The sequence below is a fragment of the Xenopus laevis genome, chromosome 9_10L (assembly GCF_017654675.1).
Source record: "Xenopus laevis strain J_2021 chromosome 9_10L, Xenopus_laevis_v10.1, whole genome shotgun sequence".
In the NCBI taxonomy this organism is placed as follows: Eukaryota; Metazoa; Chordata; class Amphibia; order Anura; family Pipidae; genus Xenopus; species Xenopus laevis.
In genome coordinates this window covers 86,761,068-86,787,551 of record NC_054387.1, presented here as the reverse complement: position 1 = coordinate 86,787,551, position 26,484 = coordinate 86,761,068, and the positions used below count along the sequence as shown (strand labels likewise).

At 39.0% G+C, this 26,484-nt stretch overlaps 1 protein-coding gene across 2 annotated transcripts in view; it reads left to right on the top strand.

Annotated features, from left to right (window-relative positions):
• The first annotated feature begins 4,081 nt into the window (after positions 1 to 4,081).
• The window catches only part of map2.L (microtubule associated protein 2 L homeolog), a 138,916-nt gene continuing 116,513 nt past the window's right edge, over positions 4,082 to 26,484 (top strand). Inside the window, exon 1 of one of the 2 annotated variants that reach the window (XM_041577170.1) lies at positions 4,082 to 4,136. The gene's annotated coding sequence lies outside the window, so the exon portion shown is untranslated. The remainder of the gene's footprint in view (positions 4,137 to 26,484) is intronic. The other variant, XM_041577171.1, reaches the window with a different exon arrangement.

Below are 26,484 nucleotides of genomic sequence, written 5' to 3'. Positions count from 1 at the left end.
GGATGTCTAGGTTGCTTTGCTGAGTACATATGATGGGAAAATGTCAGGTGAGCAGATGTAAAGAATCATTAAGAATTTCAAAAATATTAAAGGATAAAAGATGTGTTGCTTGGGTGAGGGAGGGTGGAAAAATATGCATAACCTGTTCTAAGCCAGTATGTTAAGACACTGTACAGCACCAGACTGATTATGTATACTGGCAGTCAAGGCACTTAATAGACGCTCTCATGCGCATGGACGCGCACCGCTCACAGGTGCAAATAGATGCTGGCCAGATTGCGAAGAGGGGACCAGACTGGGGGAAGGAGGCAGAGAAGGTACCAGTCTGGTGCCCCCCCAGCTTTGCACCTTAGGCACATGCCTACCCCTAGTTCTGGCCCTGCCAGTAAACATGTAATAAGAAAGGTCCTAAATGGGACCGAAACTTTGACAATAAAACTTTTTCTTTATTTTCATTGCATTATGAAGCCCTGAAATGCTTGTGTTTTAATAATTCCTGTGTGCCAATCCCCATTGCTCCTTGTCGGATGATGACAATTTGCATGAATAAAGGGGAGGGGATAGGGGCGATGAACAGCAGTGGGCTTAAGGGTGATCACTATGTAAATTCGGCACTGCCCACAAGACCAGAAAATCCATATCAGAGTGCGGCTGCTGATGTTTGAATATATATACATATATATATATATATATATATACACACACAAACAATGAAGGATCAGCACACTCTTTGTTTCTTGTGAATGAAGTGTATTTATTAGTAACACAACATTACATCTGACGTTTCAGTCACTCTTGGGGATCTTTATCATGGGGGGACTGAAACGTCAGATGTAATGTTGTGTTACTTATAAATACACTTCATTCACAAGAAACAAAGAGTGTGCTTATCCTTCATCGTTTTGTATACAACATGTTGATCTTGCACCTCTGCCTCATACAGAATTGAGCGTGGACACCGACAGCATATATATATATATATTTTTTTTTTAATATAAAAATGCTGATGCATGCTGAGAACATGTCTATTCAAAACCATAAATAAATCTTAATTTTCACCATTTAAAAGTATATAGGCCAACTTTTCTTGTGTCTTTATCAAAAATGAATGTTAAGAATGGGACATTCTGAGGGTTATTTATTAAAGGTCGAGTTGTGAAATCTCCAAAAATCCAAGGTGTTTACCTTAGAAACTACATTCTTTTCAAGATCTATTTTACCGTGATGCTGCAAAAAGGCCAAATCCGAAAATTCGTTGAGTTTCTGAGGTTTTTTTATACCTCAAATGAACTCAAAACTCAAATGTTTTCTAATTTATGAAAAAACTTGAATCATTTTTGGGGTGAAAAACTTCAATACTCTAATTAATTGAATTTTCTGCGGGATAAAACCCACTGAAAACACCCCAAACATCATGAAAGCTATTAACATCTTCAAATGGTTCAAGGAACCTCTGCCATTGACTTCTACATGACCTTGACAGGTTTTAGCTGGAGTATTTTTGGATTCAAGCTTTTTGCAGCTTCAGGGTATAATAAATATCAAAACATTCAAGTTTTTTTACAAAAGCACAAAAAATTTTAGTTTTTCTTTTAACCTGAAAATTCAAGTTTTGACTAAAAACTACCCTTGAAAAACTAAATCTTTCCCTTAATGTTCTGGCCCCTTGGGTTTGATCTTGCAGACTCAAATATGGCAATTTGCAAAAGGAAGCAAAAATAAGACTCAAAGAAAAAGGTCTCTGAGGACATATTATTTTGCTTCTGTCTCCATAGTTACATTTCCTAGTAACTAGACTAGCGTCACTTGTTCAGGAGAAAAGAACAGTCAAGCGATGGCTTTATTCTTCTATTCTGTTACTGTTTTTTTCATTACATATAACCAAAGGTATCTACCTTTTTATTGCACACACTAAACAATATATCTTTTCATACGGGAAGCAAATGTGATGTTCTCTTCTTTAGCGATTTTACAATTTTCATTTTATAAGATCATGGAGACCTTTTGAAAATGTCAGGCTTGATAACTCAAATAGAAGGGATGTCACAACTGCCTCCATTTAAAGGGGTTGTTTACCTTGGAGTTAACTTTTAGTAGGATGTAGAGAATCTGGTTGCTAGGGTCTAAATTACCCTAACAACCATACATCAATTTAAATAAGAGGCTGGAATATGAATAGGAGAGGGCCTGATTAGAAAGACGACCAAAACAAATTAGCAATAACAATACATTTGTAGCCTTACAGAGCATTTGTTTTTTAGATGGGGGTCAGCAACCCCTATTTCAGAGCTGGAAAGTGTCAAAAGAGAAAGGCAAATACTTTAAAAACTTTAAAAAAATAAATAATTAAGACCAATTGAAAATATGTTACAAATTAGCCATTTTAAAAGATACTAAACGTTAACTGAAAGGTGAACCATCCCTTTAAAGTAATAATATATAACATAACGGCCTTAAATGGGATGTAAAGGCAAAAAAATAAAAACCTCATTTTTACTTTCTTTAATGAAAAAGAAATCTATCTCCAATATACTTTATTTAAAAAAAGTCTGCCGCTTTTATAATAAATCTGCAGTGAAATTCCCCCTTCATTTACTTGCTCTGACTGCTGCAGATAGGAGAATTCAGATGGTCCCTCTGCAGGGAAACTGATCTTACTTTCAAAACGGCAGGGGGAGCCTCCCCACCTTACTTCCCAGAACTGGAGCAGCTTTGTTTGTTTCCCTATAAAGCAGTCGGTGACTGTGTAGAGATTTGTATCTGCAGACCCAGTGCAGTCTGCATATTCTGATTATTAATCAGTCTCAGGGCCGGATTTGCCCTGAGGGTGCCCGGAGGCCACGGCCTCCCTCTCAAAGGTTAGCGTGCATGCGCATCCTGACTTCTTGCCGGAGCACTAGCGCCGATGGCTAGTGCCCTGGAATCAAAGGCATTGCGTGTGTAGCTGGGCGGCATGCCGCCCCTTAATTGATGCCGCCCTAGGCCCAGGCCTTTGCAGCCTGGCTGCAAATCCGGGCTTGATCAGTCTTGCAGTAGATATACAGCCTGCTGTTTCCAACTTTGAAAACATTTGTTTAATTAGGCTTCTGGTGCACTAAGTTCATGTTTATGTTTAGTATACAAAATACAGCATTTCTTGCCAGTGTCGGACTGGCCTGGTGAGAAACCGGGAAAAAACACGGTGGGCCCCGCCGGGCCAGACCCCTCTCCCGAGCAGTTTCTTAAAACAAAAAAGATTTCTTTAGGCACCACACAGCGCCATTCATATGGTATGCCAAGTGGCGCCTTTCAAGCAGGATCGCCGAGCGCATCACGGTAGGGGGGCGGAGGGGGGGTATGTTGGAGGGGGCCCTGGACAGTAGTCCCGGTGGGCCCGGGCCCCCCAGTCCAACCTTGTTTCTAGCATTATTCTATTTTAGGCTTTAGGTCCCCTTTAAAGACATACTGTCAGATATATAAACACTGGTTAGAAGATGAGTGCCCTAACATATCTAAATAGGTACTGTAACATAATACATATATCATCTTAATGCCACACAAAGCGGCGTATGACTCAATCATGTGGTTTCTTAACAACTATGTGAAATAATTTATAGATGTTCAATAACTTTTTACTGGAATGCCATGTTCCCTCTTGTTGACTTGTAATACAGTTGAACTTCATTTTAAGACTTGCAATGATTAAAAACCATCAGAGAGTACAGGATCCAGGAGCCCATAAAGATGATGAATTGAAATGTATTATTATATAATAAAGGAATCGACACAGCGGATTAGCGGTAGTGAGATCAGAGTTCCACTTGCAAAACCAAAACATTTCCTGGTACAGTCGGTCTAAAACTGTATATGCTATATGTTTATAAGGAAATGAAGGCTTGTGTTAAAGTGGCTCATATAACTGTCACACACACAAGATTTCAAGCTCTCATGTCTGTGACAGGCACTCGCACATGGCGGCCACACCCAGCTACAGAGTCACGGGCAGCGCTTGTGGGAGTTAAGAGACGACTCTATGGCGCTGGGCGGGGTTATGGTAATTGAGGGCGTGTCCTGTTATTACTTCGCCTTCTCTGGAGCTGGATCTGATCAAAGCGATTTGAGCATCCCTGGTGCTGCAGCCGGAGAGTGACTGATCGGTGAGTAGAGCAATACAAGTAACTGCGACTGACGGCAGGTACATTACCTTTCATATACAACCCGTATGGATCATCTGCACCAACAGTCTGTACCATACGCTGTAGTATTTCTCTGTAGCAGCCTTACACTGCCTCTCGTTGCTTGCAGTAACCTCCATACAAAGCTTGCGATTGCCGACATGTTTAAACCAGACCTTACTTTATTCTAACCTGTATCTGCCAACCGGTTATTCTGATCATCCGTACACCTGCCAGACAGTTATTCTTATTTCTACACCAGCTACTTGTTCCTAGAAACCCTGCACCTGTCTGCTAAGGACCCCTTCCTTCCAGCATATTCATCTAATGAGCCCTACTACCACTTTATATATAATTATTACAATCATCAATCTTTATTTTCATCAACTTTCCACCGAGTTTGTATTTTCAGACCCACTTACATAATTAGCCCTTCTTCCCCCAACCCTATATCCAAATAACCATATTATCAATTCAACAGCCTTCAAATTGCCCCTTTCCTCTTATTTATGCCCCATCCAGATACCTGCCCTACCCACATGCCAGTGACACCTGCAGTGCTTTCCTTTCATTTATTCTTTAACTTTGCATTCCAACAGGTCCATCTGTTTCACAATGACATAAGCCTTTCATTTGACTCATGTACATCATATATTTTACACTGTTGCCGCTTGCTGCACCTAGAAACCCAGCTGTTCTGTACAAATACCCTACCACCCCACCCTATACGCTTCATAAATTATGGTTGTGGCTCCAATCGAATAGTATCCGTTACCCTATCAAGTCTATAACATTTGCATATTTCAGATCTTTGTTCCTTTATGATATTTTATTTCAGAATGTTTTTTAATATTCATCAGACCTTATTATGAAAATGAGTGTTTTACGCCAGAATGAATTGTTTGCAGGAGCTCATATATTACTATATACCAATAGATGCTTCCCTTTACTCATTCCTGGCTGAGCACTGCATTCTGTATTGCAGAATATTAGGACAGTGTGGGGTTTAGCAGTGTTGGCATAACAAAAGTCACCTTACAATTAGCATTTAGCACCTGTATACAGCATCAGACAGTATAACTCTTGTACTTGGACCCTTTTCATTCACTTCCCTGTCCTGCAATATATAGGTCCCCCCAGCCCAGGGCGCATCATGCCTGCAGTGCAGTAGTGCTACACACTGACAGACCAGAGAAATGATTGCTCATACCAGTGTGTAAGGTTCAGGTACATCGGCTGTAGTAAAGGCAAATGCAAACTGTACCATATATGGAGTCTGCAGTAGAATACCTGTATGCCATTAGATGTGGCAGCAGGTCAAACAGCTTAGAGGGTGCAGCATATAGTGTATAGAGTATGAAAGAATGAGTTGGCGTGGTAAATGTGGCTGATGAAATGCAGTGGAATGATGCAGCTTCCCTCCCTTTGTTTAATGCATATGCTGAAAGGACTCGTATATGAAGTAATGCATGGCACTTGCCCCAGCTCAATTCATAGCAGCCCTGGCAGCATAATGATGTGCTCAGCATTTGATTTAAAATGCTGGGCGAGATGCTGTAAATGTAATATAGTACTTGTACCATGGATAAATGCCAGGCATACAGAAGATAGAATGCTCCCTGGCACCCGCTCCTTATAGATTTATAGCCATAAAATGTAGAAAGCTAGGGGATATTTTTAAACCAAATCTCTTTTCATTAGGCTGGGGCATGTAAAAGCCAATGATCCATGCAACATCCATGGCTGATTTTCCAATACAGTGATGGTAAAATGGAGCAGCTTCTAAAATTCCTTTTGCAGTTAAAGGGATATGTTTAGTTAAAAGGTTTACCAGGTGTGGGTATAGGATCCGTTATCCAGAAACCCTTTATCCAGAAAGCTCCAAAGTCCACCTCTCATAGACTCCATTTTAACCAAATAATCCAAATTTCTAAAAACAATTTTCTTTTTCTCTGTAATAAGAAAACAGTACCTTGTACTTAATCCAAACAAAGCTATAATTAATCCTTATTGGAAGCAAAACCAGCCTATTGGATTTATTTAATGTTGACATGATTTTCTAGTAAACTTAAGGTAGGAAGATCTAAATTATGGAAAGCTCCATTTTTCAAAAAACCCCAGGCCCCGAGCATTCTGGATAAGAGGTCCCACACCTGTATTGGTAAAGGTTTTCTTCCTAAATCAAAAATCCTTACAGTTATTGACATTGAAAAGTTGTACAGTTATGAGTTATTACAGCCGGCACAGAGAAAAATATACTTCCAAGGGATCATTTAAAACCTGTGTGTATTATGTAAAAGGTGGAAAGTTAATGAATATCGATAATGCAGTCTGCGATGTTTCTCTGACAGCTGCTTATTCATTCCACTACCAACACGGACTAGGTGAACTGGCGGCTGCTGTGATTGTGAGAACATTCTAGGCTAGAGTTCTTGCTGTTAAACAATCAAAGCAAGAGATGTGTTTATACAAAATACATGATCTGTAATGTCTAACACAGCTCCTATCCAGTCTCTGAAGTGGCCCAACCCTCTGTTTTTTTTAATGCTACTCGAAAGCGCAGGGGTGTCTGAATGGCGTTCCAGTTATTTGACGTTGCATGTATGACGCTTTGACAAATGATTTGTTTTGTGCCTCGCAAATACCCGTGAACTGCCTTTAGCTTAAGGCTTTCTATCTGTGCTCATCGGTGCTTGCCTTTTGTTCAGCTATGGCTCGGTGTTACGGATGAATATTATGTGCAGTAATGAATAGACATCATAGATTATGTTTGTATGCACTTAATTATTCTTTTCCAGAGCAGAAAGTAATACAGGTATGGGACCTGTTATCCAGAATGCTCAGGACCTGAGGTTTTCCAGATAAGGGATCTTTCTGTAATTTGGATCTTCATACCTTAAGTCTATTAGAAAATCACATCAACATTAAATAACACAATTGGCTGGTTTCACTTCCAATAAGGATTAATTACTGTATATCTTAGTTTGGACACAGTACAAGGTACTGTTTTATTATTACAGAGAAAAAGAAAATCATATTTTAAAATTTGGACTATTTGGATATAATGGAGTCTATGGGAGACGGCCTTTCCGTAATTCAGAGCTTTCTGGATAATGGGTTTCCGGATAAGGGATACCATACCTGTACAATCATTTAGGGGCACATTTACAAAGCTCGAGTGAAGGATTCGAATTAAAAAAACGTCGAATTTCGAAGTGTTTTTTGGGCTACTTTGACCATCGAATGGGCTAGTTCGACCTTCGACTACGACTTTGACTACGAATCGAACGATTCGAACTAAAAATCGTTCGACTATTCGACCATTCGATAATCGAAGTACTGTCTCTTTAAGAAAAACTTCGACCCCCTAGTTCGGCAGCTAAAAGCTACCGAACTCAATGTTAGCCTATGGGGAAGGTCCCCATAGGCTTGCCTGTGTTTTTTTGATCGAAGGATATTCCTTCGATCGTTGGATTAAAATCCTTCGAATCGTTCGATTGTAGGATTAGCGCTAAATCGTTCGACTTCGATATTCGAAGTCGAACGATTTTAGTTCCTAGTCGAATATCGAGGGTTAATTAACCCTCGATATTCGACCCTTAGTAAATCTGCCCCTTAATGTGTAAGAAAGCTTTAGCTTATCCCTGGCTCTGTTGCAAAGCAGAAACCAAACAGTCTATCCAGTGCTAAGTCCGGAAATATTTTTAAAGGGTATTTTCACCTTCTTAGTGAAGAGATCTTTTCTAAGCAGCGTTGCCTTTGTTTTTTACGGTTTTAATTTATTGTGGATGTTTTCAAGGGGTAGTTCACCTTTTTTAGTATGTTATAGAATGGCCAATTCTAAGCAACTTTTCAGTTGGTCTTCATTATTTATTTTTTATAGTTTTTCTTTAATTATTTGCCGTCTTCATCTGCCTCTTTCCAGCTTTCAAATGGGGGTCACTGACCCCATTTAAAAACAAATGCTCTGTAAAGCTATACATTTATTGTTATTTTTTATTACTCATCTTTCTTCTCAGACCCTCTCCTATTCATATTCCAGTCTCTTGTTCAAATCAATTCATGGTTGCTAGGGTAATTTGACCTTAGCAACCAGTTTGCTGAAATTCCAAAGTGGAGAGCTGCTGAATAAAAAGCTAAAAATCCACAAATGAAAAAAAACCCGAAAACCAATTGCAAATTCTCCCAGAATATCTCTCTCTACATCATATTAACAGTTAACTCAAAGGTGAACGATCCCTTTAAATCATTGCATTTGTATTTTGCCTGTTTCAGTCTTTTAAAGTGGTGATTCACCTTTCAGTTAACTTTTACTATGTTATAGAGTGGCTAACTCTAAGCAACTTTTCAATTGACCTTTTTTCAATTGTTTCTAATTATTTACCTTTTTATTCTGACTCTATCCAGCTTTCAAATGGGGGTCACTGACCCCATTTAAAAAACAAATTCTCTCTAAGGCTCTAATGTATCGTTATTATTTCTTTTTATTACTTGTCCCTTTTTAGGCCTCTCCTATTCTTATTTCGATTTCTCATTCAAATCAGTGCATGGTTGCTAGGGTAATTTGGACTGTACCAACCAGGTTGCCGAAATTGCAAACTGGAGAGCTGCTGAATAAAAACTAAATACCTCAAAAACCACAAATAAAAAATGAAAACCAGTTGCAAATTGTCTCAAATTATCAATCTCTACATCACACTTAAAGTCAATTTAAAGGTGAAAACCCCTTTAGGTGAAAATGCTATCTAGCTGTTAGGGTCACAGCAAAAGACATTCAGGGTGACTGTGAGTGGTTGATTTTATTGTTATCTTTGTTGTTCTTTTTAAGCCCTCCCATAGGTCTTACATGTTAACTGCAAACTGCTGCTTGGTTTGTAGTGTAATGAAGGCCTAGCAACCAGATATAAGTTGAAATTCCAAGCATAAAGGTCCAAATCCACAGTATGGGGCAGCGGCACTGACAGACATAGCATCAGGGCACATATGGTGGATTTTAGCACCAAAATCTGCCCCATGTGTGCACTGATAAGAGTTGCACATGCATAAGAGTAGAGATGTTTTCTATACCAGCAGTTTTACCCTGCCAGAAAAAGCTGGCAAAGTTGCAGAACAAAAAAATATAAAAGTAGAAATTACAAAAAAAAAAAAAAAATAATAATTGCAAATTCAAATGAATGAATCACGAACGAATGAATTGCAAATTGTCTTATAATATTGCTGTCTACATACACACTGAGAGTTCATTTAAGTCAACTGTCCCTTTAAATGTTGGAATGTGCAAAATGTAAAAGTCACAGGAATTTTTTCCTGAGGAACAAAAGCAAATATGTATGTGATGTATTACAGCATATGCTGCATGTATAAGTGGGGATGTTTTTTACACCTCAGAATAAGTTGGAGGTAAATGCATACATCTTGTTGCCATCCTCCAGGAAAGTGCAGTGCTGTTTATAAACCCCAGAGTGTCTCAGACAGATGAGTACCTTTTGTAGATCTGTGATTTAAGTTGGTGACAGATGTAAATTAGAACAGTGTAGAGAAAGAGTTAAATAGACACATAGAGGCATTCATGTGTGACGTACAACTTTGTGCTTTACTGTTACCCCTACCCTTATAATTACTGTATCTCATTTGCTGCATTCAGGAACTCCAAGGGGTGTCAAATCAATTGCCTCCTAGCTGGAAATGGTTGGGAAATTTAGCTTTACCTTATCTATGGCCTTTATGAACTATGATATACCCGACTATAACTCCTTCAGACTGAGTTGGCAGCTTATCTTTATGAACAATCTCTGACTTCCTCTCAGATAAATATCTGGCAGAAAATTGGACAGAGTCTATTGGGCAGGGTTAAAAATCCTATTGGAATGAGAATCACATGGGTACATTGATTTGGTCCATTGATTCATTGTCAATGTCAAAAAATGATCCAACCATTGGCCTGAGGGCCAAATTATTAGATCGGCCAAGTATAGCTCAACACATAGGTGGAGATATGGGGCTGTGAGTCATAAAGCAATGTATCAGGAGCCAGTTCTCCTACATGTCTTTCAATAAGCTGGTTTGCAACATTGTTTCAGATGTCGGAGCCAGTAATAAAAAAGAATGTAAACAGATACTTCTTTCTATAGCACTAACATTTACAAATAACTGAATATGGGTAAAGAATGTATATTGGAAAGTTACAATGGAATTACATTTTCTTTCGTTATACAAAAGGCATTTTAGGCTTTGACTTCAACGCAGCATTGGCAGTATTTTTTTTTCCATTTTAATTAGCCTAGTGTCTTTAATTTCTATTCCTCTTTTTAAGGATTTCTGTTGTAGCCGTTGTAACAAATGTGGGCTGAGAAATGATGTATGATTTGCACATTAACAATATTATACTGTAATACTTTATTGCATTATCCATAAGAAAAGTTCCTCAGCTGTGCTGCTGCCTTTTTCTTTCTGCTTCTCCCATGTAGGAGCCTGCTGGGACGGGGTGCAGCAAATGGCTTTTCACATTCGTTTTGGGCAGAATCGAGCCATGATAGTCAATAAATACTGCCTGTCAATAGCAATATTAAAAATTTATCTAACCTTGCCCATTGGTTGAAACTTTCCGATGCCTGAACAGACCAGAAGCAGATTTACCAGACAAGGCTACCATTCAAAATTAAGTGACAGGTTTAGTAACATATTTTTGTTTTGTCAAATATAGATAGAGAGCTTGGGACATATACAAAACTGTTGGTGGAAATAACACATCAAAGGTTTTCTGCTGCTTTGAATCCAGAGTCCTCATTTATTAGATAGAATTATTGATGACAGAACAGTTAGAGAAACAAAAATAAATAAATCTGGAGAATGTGCTGAGACCTCATAATTTTGACAAGAAGGCTGATGCCCAGGATTTAGCTTTGTCGTGTTGGACATTTAGAGAACAACCTAATCAGCAGTTGTACAGTGATATATAGATGGAGAAGATGAGGGTAAAGATATATACAAAACACTTGTTTAACACTTAACACCCTGACAGGTTCTGTATAAGGATAACAATTGACTCTATTTGGATTGCATCGACTTGCATTAAAGGGTTGATTCAACTTTTAACTGTCTTTCATTTCTCTTTTTTTATATTTTTTGATTTATTTGCCGTCTGACTCTTTACATCTTTCAAATAAGGGTCACTGCCTCCATGTAAAAATATATGTTGTGTAAGGCTACAAATTTGTAGTTATTACTAGAACTGAACCGAATCTACTATTTTGGATTTGGCCGAACCCCCAAATCCTTTGTGAAAGATTCGGCTGAATACTGAACCAAATCTGAATCCTAATTTGCAAATGCAAATTAAGGGTGGGAAGGGGAAAACTGTTTTTTACTTCCTTGTTTTGTGACAAAAAGTCATAAGATTTCCCTCCCCGCCCCTAATTTGCATATGCAAATCAGGATTTGGATTCGGTTTGGCCGGGCAGAAGGATTCGGTTTGGCCGGGCAGAAGGATTCGGCCGAATCTTGCCTGAATCCTGAACTGAATCCTGGATTCTGTGCATCCCTAGTTATTACCACTTTTTCTAAATCCTCTTTCTGTTCAGGGCCTCTCCTATTCATATTCCAGTCTTTGATTCAAATCATTGCATGGTTGCTAAGGTAATTTGTAAAAAATGAAAACCAACTGCTAATTGTCTCAGATTATCACTCTCTACATCATACTAAAAGTTAATTTAAAGGTGAGCAACCCTTTTAAATTCACTAAACATTAAAACGGTCATATACAAGGGCAGAGTAAAGCTCAAAGTGCACAAATGGGGGCATTCCACCTTGTTTTTTATACTTTCCATCCTGCAAAACACTTAATATTGCTGCAAGATCATATGTCACATGAAGTTACATCTTGGAGGACCAGAAAAAAAACTTTCCTATAAATAACAAGCAGGTTTATACAGAGATTGTTTCTTGCATTATTTTGCAACACACAATATAGTCACTATTTCTCAGTACTGACCTAAAGGAATTGCTGCAAACTAAAATTAAGTTGTTCTTTTTTGCAGATTTTACTTGCATGCAGCATGTATTTGTTGAGCCTGTAAGTTGTTGTGTAAACCAGATTGTAGAAACTGCAAATTGTATGTTGTGCTCTGACATATGACCTTTCACATGCAAGAAAGTTTGCTTTCTCCGGTTATAATTTATGGCTGGATTCTAGCTATCTTTATGATAAATCATTCAGACCATAGTGGTTTCAGATCATATCCAAAGCACACTCTTTACATAACTGTAGGAATTTAAAGCCATTAACATTAATATATTTCCTTACCACCACGACACTTTGAATTTGCTAATTGCAAAAAAAGGTTAAATATGGAGACGGAAATAATACCACATCAGAGTGATACCATATAATTTGATGAAACTTAATACATTTAGTTCCAAAACACTAATTAGTAAGTAACACATTATATATAAACATCTGTGAAGGGATTCTGGGAACTCTGTGTTAAATAAAGACTGATAATATCAAACATATTTAAACAGCTTTAACTTTTTTGAGGGGGTTTATTTAATCAGTTATTCACATTGAATATGAGACTAAACAATTCGCTTTTCTTATCTTTTATTTTCTACTTTATTTCATGTAAACCACTCACTGGTCACTTGTCAAGTTAGCCTAGAAACCAGATCGAAGTTTAAATGGCAGACAAGAGCTGTTGGGGTCCCTTTTGCTTGGGTAAAATGATCTGCAGGGAATTAAATCTTGCTTCAAATGTATTTGTAGAAGCCATATCTCTGGGAAATCATTAAGAGAGGGTAAGCCTATGGTGTTATTGAAGCATCTGAAGATAGAAAGAGAACTGATGGATAACACTATTAGAGGTTGCGTTTATTTTCCCTACAGTCCTTTTAACAACATAAAAAGTCATGCGCATTATGATTGTAACAATTCCACAGCTCTGAATCAACAATTAAAAATCTGGCTTTACACCTCTTCTAGTATTTTATTTTGTTCCTATTTATTGTGCGTACATCTGAATCTTACTGCGCATAGGAATAGAGCAGGTGGGAGGAGGGGGATCTTGTGTCTAGACAGTGCAGCTTATTGGGAATGCAGCTACTACATTTCCCTAAAGCTGCAATGTCTGCTTGCAGTTGAATAGTATTATAACTTATGTAGTGGATGGAGGTTTCTTCATTTTGTAGTGTGTTTCAGACTGAGTATGGGATGTGACTTAGGGAAACCTACGTGTTTTTACAAGAATACGGCATTATGGCCTCAAGGGAGCATCTAGACAGTCTGTTACCTATTAGAGAAGCCATAAAGTTCTTAAGGGGCAATTAAATTTCATTTAGAGAGGACTACAACTATAGAATGAATGAATGTAATATGCTACATTGCTGGACTAGCTAATTGTGTCCAGATATGATACCTTTATAATGGATTTGATACCTTTCATAGCAATACATTTTTGCATTCCTCAAAGCATGTCAGTGAAATCAATGAAATGTTGTTGAAATGTTGCACTAGGACATAGGTCTCTATCTCCTTTCATAAAATGATGTTATATAAAAAGACTTGTTTTTTGCAAACACGTTTTAAATTTTCATTAAAAACAAGTAAGGTTTGTCTTTCGCATTTAAGCAAAATAAGGTAGTGCCCTATACATTTATATGGCTTAAACTAAGGAAGATATTTTATTGCTTTCTTCCAAACCTGATTGGAGATTTGAAGCTCATCTTCCAGCGTGTCTATTATGTGCAATCCATTAAGAACTAGTTAGTCTTTCATTTCAGTAAAAACAGCTTTAGCCTGTTGTGCATTTGACATTGCAGAGTCCTGGCTCAGTAGATTAGAGAGTCTCTCTTAGGGTGTATGCTGTGAACAGTGTGATTCACACTTCTGAATCATCTTCTGTCCTCTGGGTACTAAGGCACAGGAGATGCTAATGTGCAGCATAAATCAGCTCTGAGAAATAATGCAGCAGTGCTTTGTTCGAAAAAGAGCAGGATCCTCTGTTATGTGAACCAAAAGAATTAGTGCTTGGATAAGTCATGCTTTGGCAACCTTCTTAAACATCCTCAATATGGGGTTTGGACTGCTACAGTCAGAGTGTTGTTAAATTCACAATTATAGCTAACGCTAAATGGACTTTTTTTATCAAGAGGGTCTGGCCAGAAACAAAAACCTGCAGTTCAGTAGTCTACTTCTTGTTTTGTTTAGAAATAGTGTCCTTGGTAGTTTTCTGTCATTGGTGGCTGGCTGAGGAACTACCTGGTTAGTTTGGCAAGCTTATACTATACTGGCTGGATCTTTCTGTAGCTGAGTATATCCTGCATTGACATTGAATTACATTCAAACTACAATAAGGCAACAGAATGAATGAAATTGTCTCCAATTGCTTTTTCATTATTGAATGAACCACTAGGATCATGGCCCATGTAATCTATTACTACTTGAAATGCTATTAACTGTAAGTTCCAATTTCCATTTCCATTTTATATAATAGGATGAATCCGAGACCATTCCTAGTTTTGTCACATTTTGTCTCTAAGGTCTACAAACTCCACTTGTGCGATTCATTTAGGAAATAATTCTGTTATAAGATAAAATTCATTCATACTTATATTTATGATATTTTTCCTTTCCTGGTCATCCCCATAGCAGCATAGAAATTACATTTGGGTAAGCTCTCCCCTGTTGACATATGCAGAAAAAACCACACGCCCCCCCCCCACACACATACCTCATGCTCCAGGACCTCCCCATCTTAGTTCATAAGCTGGAAATATAATAGAGATGTTTAGGGAGGGCATGCTGCTATGGGGATGACCAGGAAAAGAAAATTACGGGAAGTATGAATGAATTTTCTCTTTTCCTGGTCATCCCTGCAGCATAGAAATTACATTTGGGTAAATAACAGAGCAATAAAATGGGAGGGAGCAGGGTCGGAACTAAGGGTAGGCAGAAGAGGCAGCTGCCTAGAGAGCAACAATTGGGGGGGGGCGTTGGGCAGCTGCCTTTTCTGCATACCCCTAGACCAGACTCAATGCTCACCAGACTAAACTTGCGTGTAAGTGAGTGACGTCACTGCGCATATGACGGGGGAGGCTGGCCGGATGGGTCGCCTAGGATGCCCAGCTGGCTTGGCACGCCTCTGGGAGGGAGACCAAAACACTGCTTAACATTTTATCAAACGCGGCTGAAAGTACAGTCAAAAAAATATATCTCAGAAGAAGAAAACAAATCCAACTTATAATGCTTAATGAAAGTATTAGGGGAAGCCCAAGTAGCTGCTTTACAAATTGATTCTGCTGAAACTCCTGCTTCTGCCGCCCATGAAGTTGCAACGCATCTGGTCGAATGAGCCTCACTGCTTGCCCTGTTCCACATAAGCTTTAGAGATGGCTTTGATGAGCCAGCCACTCAGGGTTCTCTTATATTCTAGTTTGCCTTGCCTTGCACCTCCATAGATGAAAAATAATCTTTGGGATTTTGTGAATACCTCCTGTATTCTCTGTAAATATATATGTAAATACATCTTCTAACATTCAATGGATTTTAACCTTCCTCTGAAGAAAAAGATGGCAAAACAATAGGTTCATTAAGGTGGAAGACAGAAATTACTTTTGGAAGAAAAGTTAAAAATAGTGTCCATATTACTTTGTCTTCATGAAAGACTGTATAAGGTTGATCTGAGGACAAAGCCTGAAGTTCTCCCACTCGCCTTGCAGATGTTGATGTCACCAATAAAACAGTTTTCAAGGACAGTGGCATAGAGGAAACTCTTGAAGAGGTTTGAAAGACAGATATGATAGAGACTGCATATAAAGATTGCAGAACCAAGGGTATTGGAGGTTTATTGGAGGATGAATTCTGAATACTGCTTTAAAAAACTTGATCGATCAAAGGTTCATCCACCCATTCCAATGATAGCTGACAAAGCAGAAACTTAAACTTTAAGAGAGCTCAGACTTAAGTCACAATCTAAGCCAGACTGCAGAAAATCTAGAAATTTAAGTGTCAAGGGATCCAAGGGATTCAACCCAGGAGGTAAAAGGATCCCATATTCTGTGATAAGTGGCAGATGTTCTTGCTTTCCTGGCTTTAATCAGCATTTCCACAACTTGCTCTCTCAGTTCTCTCAGTTTCAACTTCTCAACCTCCAGGCCGCAGGACTGAGAGACCCTGGACAATGGATTCTTGATCTCTAACCTCCTGAGAAGGGGGTACCAGGGCCTGTAAGGCCAATCTGGCAAAATCGCAATTACTTTCATCTGAGAAAAGAGTATATTCTTAAGGACTCAATGGAAGATCAATGGAAATGGGGAAAATATGTAAGGCCACAGGTTCCTCCAATCTTGAGAAATCATCCACCGCTATCATCCACCACTATCGCTAACCTCGATGGGGTCTTGGAAAACAAATTCTCAATCTTATAATTGTGTTCCAAGGGCATTGAGTCTATGTGGGGAAGACCTCACTTCGGACACAATTCCCACTGTGTTTTGTTGTGGTATTTCCTGCTCAAGGCATCCGCTTGCCAATTCAATACCCCCAGAATTTAGATAGCAGTCATGTTGAGGAGGTAGGTCTGAGCCAACAGCATAATTGGGAGAATCTCTTTCACTTGACTGGCATTGCCTGTTTCCCTTCTGTTTCCTTAGGTAGCCAACGGCTGAGACATTGTTGGCTCTAATCTTCATATCTGATCCTAAAAGAACTGGTTCTAGAGCGACCAGCGCCTTCCGTACTGCCCTCAGTTCCAAGACATTTGAAGGGATATGTGATAGATCTTCCATCCACATCCCCTGCACCTGGAAAACTTCTTTGTGGGCTCCCCAACCAATGCAGGATGCATCCATGAAGACGACCACCCAGTCAGGCTCTTCTAGGGGAAACCCCCTGCGCAGGTTCACTGGATTCTGCCATCAATAAAAATAAACCCTAAATTTTGAGACAGGCAAATATTCTGTGTCCAGTGCTTGCATAATTTTTCCCAGTGACAATGGAAACATCACTGAATAGGCCACATACTCCTCCTGGCCCATTTCACCAGACCTATGGTAGAGGTTAAAAGATCCACAAATCTCATAAGCTCTCTTGCCTGAATAGAGATGAGGACTTCCAGACACCTTGCCTCCGATGTAATTCGAGAGATTTTCTGAGGAAGAGACAAGGCCTAACCTGGTATCACAGAGGGCCCCCAGGTAGATCATTGTCTGAGTGGGAGTCAGATTACTCTTCTCATCATTTAGAATCCATCCAAAATGCGATAAGGTCACTCTTACTCGTGACACTTACTCGCGACACTTGTTACTCTAGTACCTTTGGGTTCCTTTCCACAATCAACATGTTGTCTAGGTAATGGTAGACTTCTATTCCCTGCAATGTTAACCTGCCTATGATCACCACCAGCACCTTGGAGAATGATCTTGGTGATGTTGATAATCCAATCGGGTTTGAAAATCAAGATCTTCTCAGGCAAACCTCAGGTAACTCTGATGCTCTTCTCCAATAAGAACACGAAAATGCATCTTTCAGATCGAGTGATGCTAACCAGTCCCCTTTGTGAACTACCGAAGATTTTGTAACCAAGAACAGGGGAATAGAAGCCTCAACCGCTTTGCTGCAGAGGAACAGGTATAATGGCTAGATGTAATCTTGAAAAACTGGATGGCTGGCAGCTCCGTGAGGTTTGTGTGAAGACATAAAAAAATCTTTTGAAAGTTTTTGAAACTCCAGGCATTAACCTCTTTAAACAATAGACAGAACCCACTGATCTAGTTTTTTTGGCCCAAATCTCCACAAATTTGAAGAGTCTTGCTCCAACTGGGAATGGCCAGGCCTCCACAAAGTACTAAACTCTCTTCTTGGTCTACAGGCTTAAACATCAGGAAAATCATTCAGATTGCTTCTTATACTGGAAACGCTTAGTCTGAGGAAGGAAAGTGCTCTAACCTCCAGATAATTTAGAAGTAATGTCATGTGACTGCTTTCCAAAGAGCCTTTTCCCCTCATAAGGCAACTTACGCAATGTGTTCTTTGATGCTGTGTCGGCATACCACAAACACAGCCATAGAGCCCTACGAGCTGCCATAGTGTAGGATATATTTCTGGCTGTCAGTCTGGTTAAATCCACTGCAACACTAAGACAAAATTCTGCTGCATCATAAAATCATTCAAAGCATCATACAAAGCATACGATGCATCTCTAGGTGAATCTTCCAAAATGGCCTGATGAATATTATCATCCCAAATCGACCATAGTCTTAGAGACTGCAATTGCTGCCACTGCTGGTTTGCAAGCGACACCAGCTGACATATAAGCTTTTTTAAATTCTGTCACCATGCATCTATCCATGGGATGCTTGAAAGCAGAGATTTCATTGATGGGTAAAGCATCTTTTTTAATAAACGGAGCATCAGCAGTAGGAGGATTCTCACAAATTTCTACATAATCCTGAGGAAAGGGGTAGGTATTGCCTAATCTAACCTCCACAGGGATCTACCTTGGACCGTTAGTCCACTCTTGACCTATGATACCTTTAATTTCAGAATGGACCTGGAAAACATTATTTTTCTTCCTAGAAAATAAAGATGTAGCAGAAGGTTCGGGTTGCGTCTCCTCAGAAGGTTCGGGTTGCGTCTCCTCCAGGTTCAAGGTACACCTGACTGCTTTAATAAGGGCTGGAGTAAGCTTGGCACCAATTTATTCCCTTTCTTGTGGCTCATCCTCAGAAGACAGTTACTCCTTTTATTCAGTAGCAACACAAACAAAATGCTAGCCAAAGCACAAAATACAATAATGCAAATCATTTTTATTATTTATTTTAAAAAAACTGTTAAAATTCTACTTGTTCTCAAACATAAATGACTCTTATTTGCTGAAGCATACTTGAAGTTAAAATATGTGCTTAGTTAGCTCTGTATTTTTCAAACAAATCTGAAAGGGGAGGAAAGTGTTGGCGGCTAGTTTCCTGTACTCATTCTTCTGTCACTGGTGAAGACTTTTTCTTTTGAGCCAGATGCAAGAAATGTATACATTCAGGGTCAGTAACAACACAAACATTTGGGCGAGGTTGAAGTACACCTTTGATTTAATACTGCCTGTCCCAACTACCAACCACTTTAACAGCCCCTTAAATGATATGAAAAAAATTAAAGAGGAGTGGTATTTTATATGTTTAAAGAAACATTTTAAAACACAATTGTAGATCTATTTTAAAATAAAGTATATAGACTAGGATAGACAAAACATAATAAATATAGAGAAATATTATGCAATTACTGTGCAAGGGATAGACTTGCAATATAGGGTTACCAAATACCAGTTATCAATAGCTGATCTGTTGAGTTGAAATAAGGAGCTAGGCACATGTAGAGTAAATGGTGCTTAACCAAATTTATTGGACACTTAGGGGCACATTTACTAAGGGTTGAATATCAAGGGTTAATAGACCCTCCAATTCGACCCTCAAAGTAAAATCCTACGAATTGGAATATCGATTCAAAGGATTTACCGCAAATCCTACAATCGAAGGAAATCAAACGATTCGAAGGATTTTAATCGATGGATCGAAGGATTTTCCTTCGATCAAAAAAACCTTAGAAAAGTGATGGGGAAGGTCCCCATAGGCTAACATTGTACCTCGGTAAGTTTAAACTGCCGAAGTATGTGTTCGAAGTTTTTTTTTAAAGAGACAGTACTTCGACTATCGAATGGTCAATAGTCGAACAATTTCAAACTTCAAAATTTGAAGTTTTTTTACTTCGAATCCTTCACTCGAGCTTAGTAAATGTGCCCCAAAATGTGAAGAAACGGATAACGTGGATATGGTAATCCCTTTTCTTAATTCTCTAGTATGGTATACAGATTCTAGCATCAGCACAAACTGAAACCAAAGATTGGTGATTTCAGTAAACGTGGGTGGCTCCGATTTTTCTGGAAAGACAGGCTGTGTTGAACTGGAATACCTTGGAGCCACCTAGACAGATACCTAAATATTGTCTTAAATTCCCTGCATCTTTTGCTATATCATCTGGTCATTTCTGTCACCCTTTTCATACATATCTTCCCTCCTCTTTTTCTCAATACCCTAGCCTTCATTCTTTCTTTTCTGAACGTCTTGTCTCTCTATCTTGTCATTTTATATCCTATTTCTTTTGTCATACATTTTCGCTGATCTCATTTTGTAGTTCCCTCCTGTTCTCTAGTTTCATTGCCCCAGGATTTACTCCTTTTCTCATTCCTACCTGTTTCCCTCTCCTTCTTTCCTTGTTGACAGTCGTATAATACATAGGAAAATTCACTGGCTATGGAAACATTTAAGGATCATCACCCTATCATCCAGCAATTCAAAGATTATGAATTATTGGTAGTATTTTAAACAAGCTAAAGTTGCTTAAAAATACTTACATGTACAGGTATAGGATCAGTTACCCAGAAAGATCCGAATAGACTCTCTCATAGACTCCATTTTAATCAAATAATTTAATAATTTAAGAATGATTTCCTTTTTCTCTGTAGTAATAAAACAGTGTCTTGAACGGGTCTTGAGTTCATTGTGTCAAAGCTGCAGACATTAGCCATGGGTGAATAAATTTGCCAGACACAAATTCGGAGTAAATTTCCACGTTTCGCCAAAACTGCGGTGAAAATTATTCGGACGCCCATTGACTTTAATGCATTTGGTAGTAGACTAGTAGACATAGCAAAATGGAACTGGGCCATATATATAAATGGATATAGTTAACTGTATTTACTGTTTACTTAAGGACTTGCAAATATATACAGAGTTGGTGAGGAAAAGTTTATTTTCCTGTGCAAACATACTGTTTAGATGTTTATTGTTCTTTAAAGACAACAAAAATCTTCACCATGTAGCACAGAATAAAAGAAAGGGAACATCATATTTTAAAGCTAATAGTGTGGGAAAAACTTGAGGAATTTCAGTAAACTGCCCTCTAATTCCCTGTGGATTTTATGTTGAGCTGAAATCCTGCAGATTCCCAGGACCTCATACCAGCTCAGTATCCCAATCTGTTGTGCAGAGAACAGTGTGCAATAAAGTGTGTTTGCACTTCCTTTTGTTCTGCTTCACAGTCCTCTCATGTTTCACTGACAGGGAGGGGTTAATATATCTAACTGTGTAACATATGTCTTTATATAATATACGTGTAGATCTTTATGTGCAACAAACCTATATACAGTCTATTAAGTTTAAATGTGCCTTCAATAATACATACAGTATTCATGAATACATACACACAGTACATACATTAAGGGGTAGATTTATCAAGGGTTTAAGTGAAAATTCAAAGTAAAAAAAAAAAAAAAATCGAATTTCAAGCTATTTTTTTGTGTACTTCGACTAGGGAATAGTCCAAATTCTATTTGAATTTGAAAAAAAATGTGAAAATTTCGAATTTCGAAATTTGTACTGTCTCTTTAAAAATTCGACTTCGACCGTTCGCCATCTCAAACCTGCCAAATTGCTGTTTTAGCGGCAACAGGGGGCGGAGCTGACCTGAGCAGTATGGCGGTGTGAGATCGTAACCTGCCTCCTCATCACCTAATGAGAATAGCGGGGGGAATATAGCAAAACACCCCCAACTCCCCACACTGAAAGCAGGGAGAACAGGGGAGCTAACCGGCTAACCGCAAACAGATCTGCATGATTCACGGCACAGCGGGATAAGGCGTTCAAGACAGCAGCGTGGAGACAGCGCACCAGCAAGTGAGGAGCAGAAAGCGGTGAAGGGAAACCCGCAAGGCAAAGTTTATTCCCGACTCACCATACTTCCGCCGTCAGGCCAGCTTGGACCAGCCTGAACCACAAGCATTTCCCACACGTCGAATAGGCGAGAGGGGTAAGAGCGACTCTCCACACCTCCCCATGCGCCCAGCTGGATAGCGGTCGCCGCAAACGTGGAGGCAGCGAGGCGAAAGCCGACTGCAGAGGGCGGAGAGCAGTGGGGAAGGAAGCGTCCTCCATACCACGTGGACGCTGAGAGCGCATCGGCGCTGCTACAACGGGACTACAGAGAGGTACCAGGGGCTGGGCTAACAAGTTAAATGTTAAATGTACCCTTGTAAAGACAAAATATTAAAAGGGTAATTGCATTGTGCCCCCTATACTTCGTATATACCTTTTCTGAAGTACAGTCTCATGGAAAAGAACACTTATTTGTAATATATTGATTGTTCTAACGCTTATGCGAATGCAATATATGTAATATGCAGGGAGCTTAAGCATTAATACACTCTGAATTCTAAGAGGACTCTATATGCCCCGCTGACTGCTTAACCCGAAAAGATACTATTGGGGGCTGCGGAGGTGGGTGCAACGAAGGAATAGGGGACCCGAGCAGGGCGCGTAGGCCCAAAATCCAGTAAGTTGACCTCCTGGACTACTTGGTGTTACCTGGCGCTTGGAGGGATTATTGATTACTGTTTGCTGGAGACGGCTCTCGGTATATATTGATATCTACTGCTGAATATATATATTCCCCACTGCTCAGAACGCCCAAAATTATTTATTTTACTTAATACTGCCGGTAAAACTAAGAAAGCCGCAATTGAGAGCGAGACACTCTCAAGAAGGAGTGCTGTGATCTGCCTTGACTTGGTGTGTGGCCGATATCAGCGGGGCACTGCTATCTACAGGTACCTAAGAACTTTTGACGCCTAAGGAGTAAAAAACCTGAGGGAGTAAAAAGTGCTGCTCCACACCAAAGTGACTGAGAAAATGGGAAGAACCCAAAAGCAAAACCGCGATGAGGCGGAAAGTGTAAAAGAGAAGTCAAAGATGCCTAACAAAAGTCCCCAGGTAACACAAAAAGAGATAACAGCACTGTTTAGTCGAAAGACAAAAGACCAAACGGAAGCAAAAAGGAGGACATCGGTCTTAGAAGCAAGAGAGGAACGCTTAGGAGCTACCAACAGGGCATCTGCAGAATCGGAAAGCGAAGATGAAGGGGAGATTGAAGACATACAGGAAAAAATTGCTAATCTACCAACAAAAGCAGAAATTAGAGAAATGCTGATCGAGGTGACAACGCCAATAAGAGAAGATATAAGGAGAATTAAACGCGATCTAGAGGAATTTGCCACTCGGATTGAAGATACAGAGAATAAGGTTCTGGAACTACAGACCAACCAAAAATCTATTACTACAAAAATACAACAACAAGATATTGACTATTTTGAAGTACTCAGAAGTATTGAAGACCTGGAGAACAGGAACAGGCGAAAGAATTTGAGGGTTAGAGGCATCCCAGAAACAATACAGGATGAAGACATAAAATCTTTTTTGCAACAAATATTTAACAATATATTGAACAGGGATAAAGATAAAGCAATTGAAATACAGATAGAAAGAGCTCATCGGATTCCGAAACCAAAAACGATACCTCCAAATATCCCCAGGGACATCCTGTGTTGTCTTCTGAGTTACGCTATCAAAGAAGAAATACTGCAGAAGGCCAAGGCTGTAGATCATATAGTGTATGAAGAAAATACTATTACTCTCTACCAGGATTTGGCAAAATCAACACTGCGAAAGAGGAGAGCCCTGAAACCAGTAACAGATGCCCTGAGAGAGAAAAAAATCTTGTACAGATGGGGGTTCCCGTTCTCATTAACAGTTCAAAAAGATGGGACCTGGGCGGTATTCAGAACCCCGAAGGATCTGGACACTTTTTTGAAAAAAATGAATTTACCTCAAATTGAATTGATGGACTGGCCAGAAGGAAACCAGCGAAAGTGGGAGCTAACATGGAACCAACAGAATGAATGGTCTAAGACGGCAGGGTCACTGAAGAAACCATCAAGAAAAGAAAAATAAAGGAGATACTTCAAGCAGAACTAATAATTAAAAAAAAACAAAAAAACATTTCGCTGAAGATTTGATTTGCAGATTTCCCCCCTCTCCCCTCCCTGTCTTCCCCCTTCCCCCCCCCTCCCCCCTCCCGTTCTTCCCCCACCAGGACACCCCTAAAAAATCAACAAGCAACAAGATGAAATGGGAAATGTGATACATAAATGTATGATGACTGAATGTAATAATGGTGGTGGGGGGATGGGGGGGGTGGGGGGGTGGGGGGAGACGGACGTGGGAGGGGAGAGGATTTATGTTAGACGAGACTAGAAAGATGGTGAGGAGGGAGAACGAAAGCAAAACAACAAATACCCTCCGGATGCTCAGGCAACCAAAACCCCCCAAAAACAGTGGTAAAACCACTAGAGCCGCAATGTGCAACAGCCAATCTTGGGGAAATATACCTAAGATATTGGCGGCGGCTGAACAAAATTTCTTTTTTTTCCGTTTTTTTCTATTTTTTTAATTTTATTAGTAAGTCTTCCCCCGGAGCGGCGCTCCGTGTTATCCCAGACCCCAAAGGGCAACTTACACCATGGTACGCACCAGTACTACAACTAGGCAACCAAATGTGCACTGTAGAAAAAGTGGAAAGTGGGCCACGACAGGCACAGGAAGTAGAGTAACGAATTTACTATGGAATTTAAGGTCTTATCGCTAAATGTTAATGGGATTAACGAACCCATTAAAAGAGCAAAGGTCTTCTATGAGTGTAAGAAAAATGAGGCGAGAATAGTAATGCTGCAGGAGACCCATTTTAAACAAAATCACCTACCACAATTAAACCTAAAGAATTATCAGAACATATACATGAGCAATAACCCAGATAAAAAAGCGACAGGAGTGATGACCCTGATACACAAAGACCTACCATTTAAACTAAAAGAATATAAGACGGATAAGGAAGGCAGATATGTAATAGTGATCGGGAGTCTGGCGAATCAAAAATGCACAATTGCTAATGTGTATGCCCCAAATAGTAAACAGACCCACTTCCTAAAAGTGTTCTTGCAAGATCTGGAAAAATATAGGGAGGGGCTAATAATAATGGGTGGAGATTTTAATATAACAATGAACCCCTTGATAGATTCCTCCTCGGGTAAAACCAACATTTCATACAAAAATTTAAAAACAATAAAAAGAGCATTAGCAGAGGCCCAGTTAGTTGATATATGGAGGATCACTAATCCGCAAAAAAGAGACTACACATATTTTTCCAAAAAATATCAAGTTTATTCTCGTATTGATTATATTATGGTCTCACAACAATGGACCCACCTATTTACACAACCAAAAATAGCAACATCCATAATATCAGACCACTCGCCAATACTAGTTAGCTATACGATACCAGAAAGTGGCAAAACAGAATACAATTGGAGATTAAACGAATATTTATTACATAACGAAAAAAATAGAGAAACAATACGTAAACTGATAAAACAGATAATAAAGAACAATAACACTCCAGAGGTCTCACCGGCTACCCTATGGGAAACGTTAAAATGTGTGTTAAGGGGTCATCTGATAGCCCTAGGGTCGAATCTAAAGAAAAAAAGAGAAGAAGAGATTCAAAATTTAATAAAAGATATAACAGATTTAGAACAAGCACATAAAGAAACAATAGCACGTAAAACGTTTAACATACTGGAAGCTAAAAGAATTCAACTGAAGGTATTAGTGAACCATAAAATGAAAAAAGCTTATTTGAGAACAAAACAGAATTTTTACGAGTTTGGAGATAAATGTAACAAACATTTTGCCAATTTTCTTAAAACCTCACAATCCCATAATAATATTCTAGCCATAAGAAACACAAAAAATAAGACATATTATGACACGAAGGGGATAGCAGAGACATTTAGAGAGTACTACCAATCTCTCTATAATATAAAAAAAAAAAAGAATGATATGATAAAGAATTCAGAGGAGATGGAAAACTTTATTAAAGAAGCTAAACTGAAACCTCTGACATCAGAAGAAGCAATAGAGTTGGAGGCACCCTTTCTTGATAAAGAAATAGAGGAGGCAATTGAAAACTTGCAGATAGGAAAAAGCCCTGGACCAGATGGTTATATAGCATCATTTTATAAAATATTTAAGACAGAGTTAATACCTTTATTAGATAAATATTTTAATTACATCTCAAAAAGCAATGGCTTCCACAAACAAGCCCAAGAAGCATTAATAACCATAATACCCAAACAAGATAAAGACCCCCAATTATGCTCTAGCTATAGGCCTATCTCACTGATAAATTTAGATATGAAGCTCTACGCCCAGATATTAGGAAAAAGAATGAAACAATACTTACCGCAATTGATACACAATGACCAAGCAGGATTCATTCCTAAAAGAGAAGCAAAGGACAATATAGCAAAAGCAATATCTTTGATACAACATGCAAAAAAATCTCAGACTCCAATGTGTCTATTTTCAATAGATGCTGAAAAAGCGTTCGACAGAATAT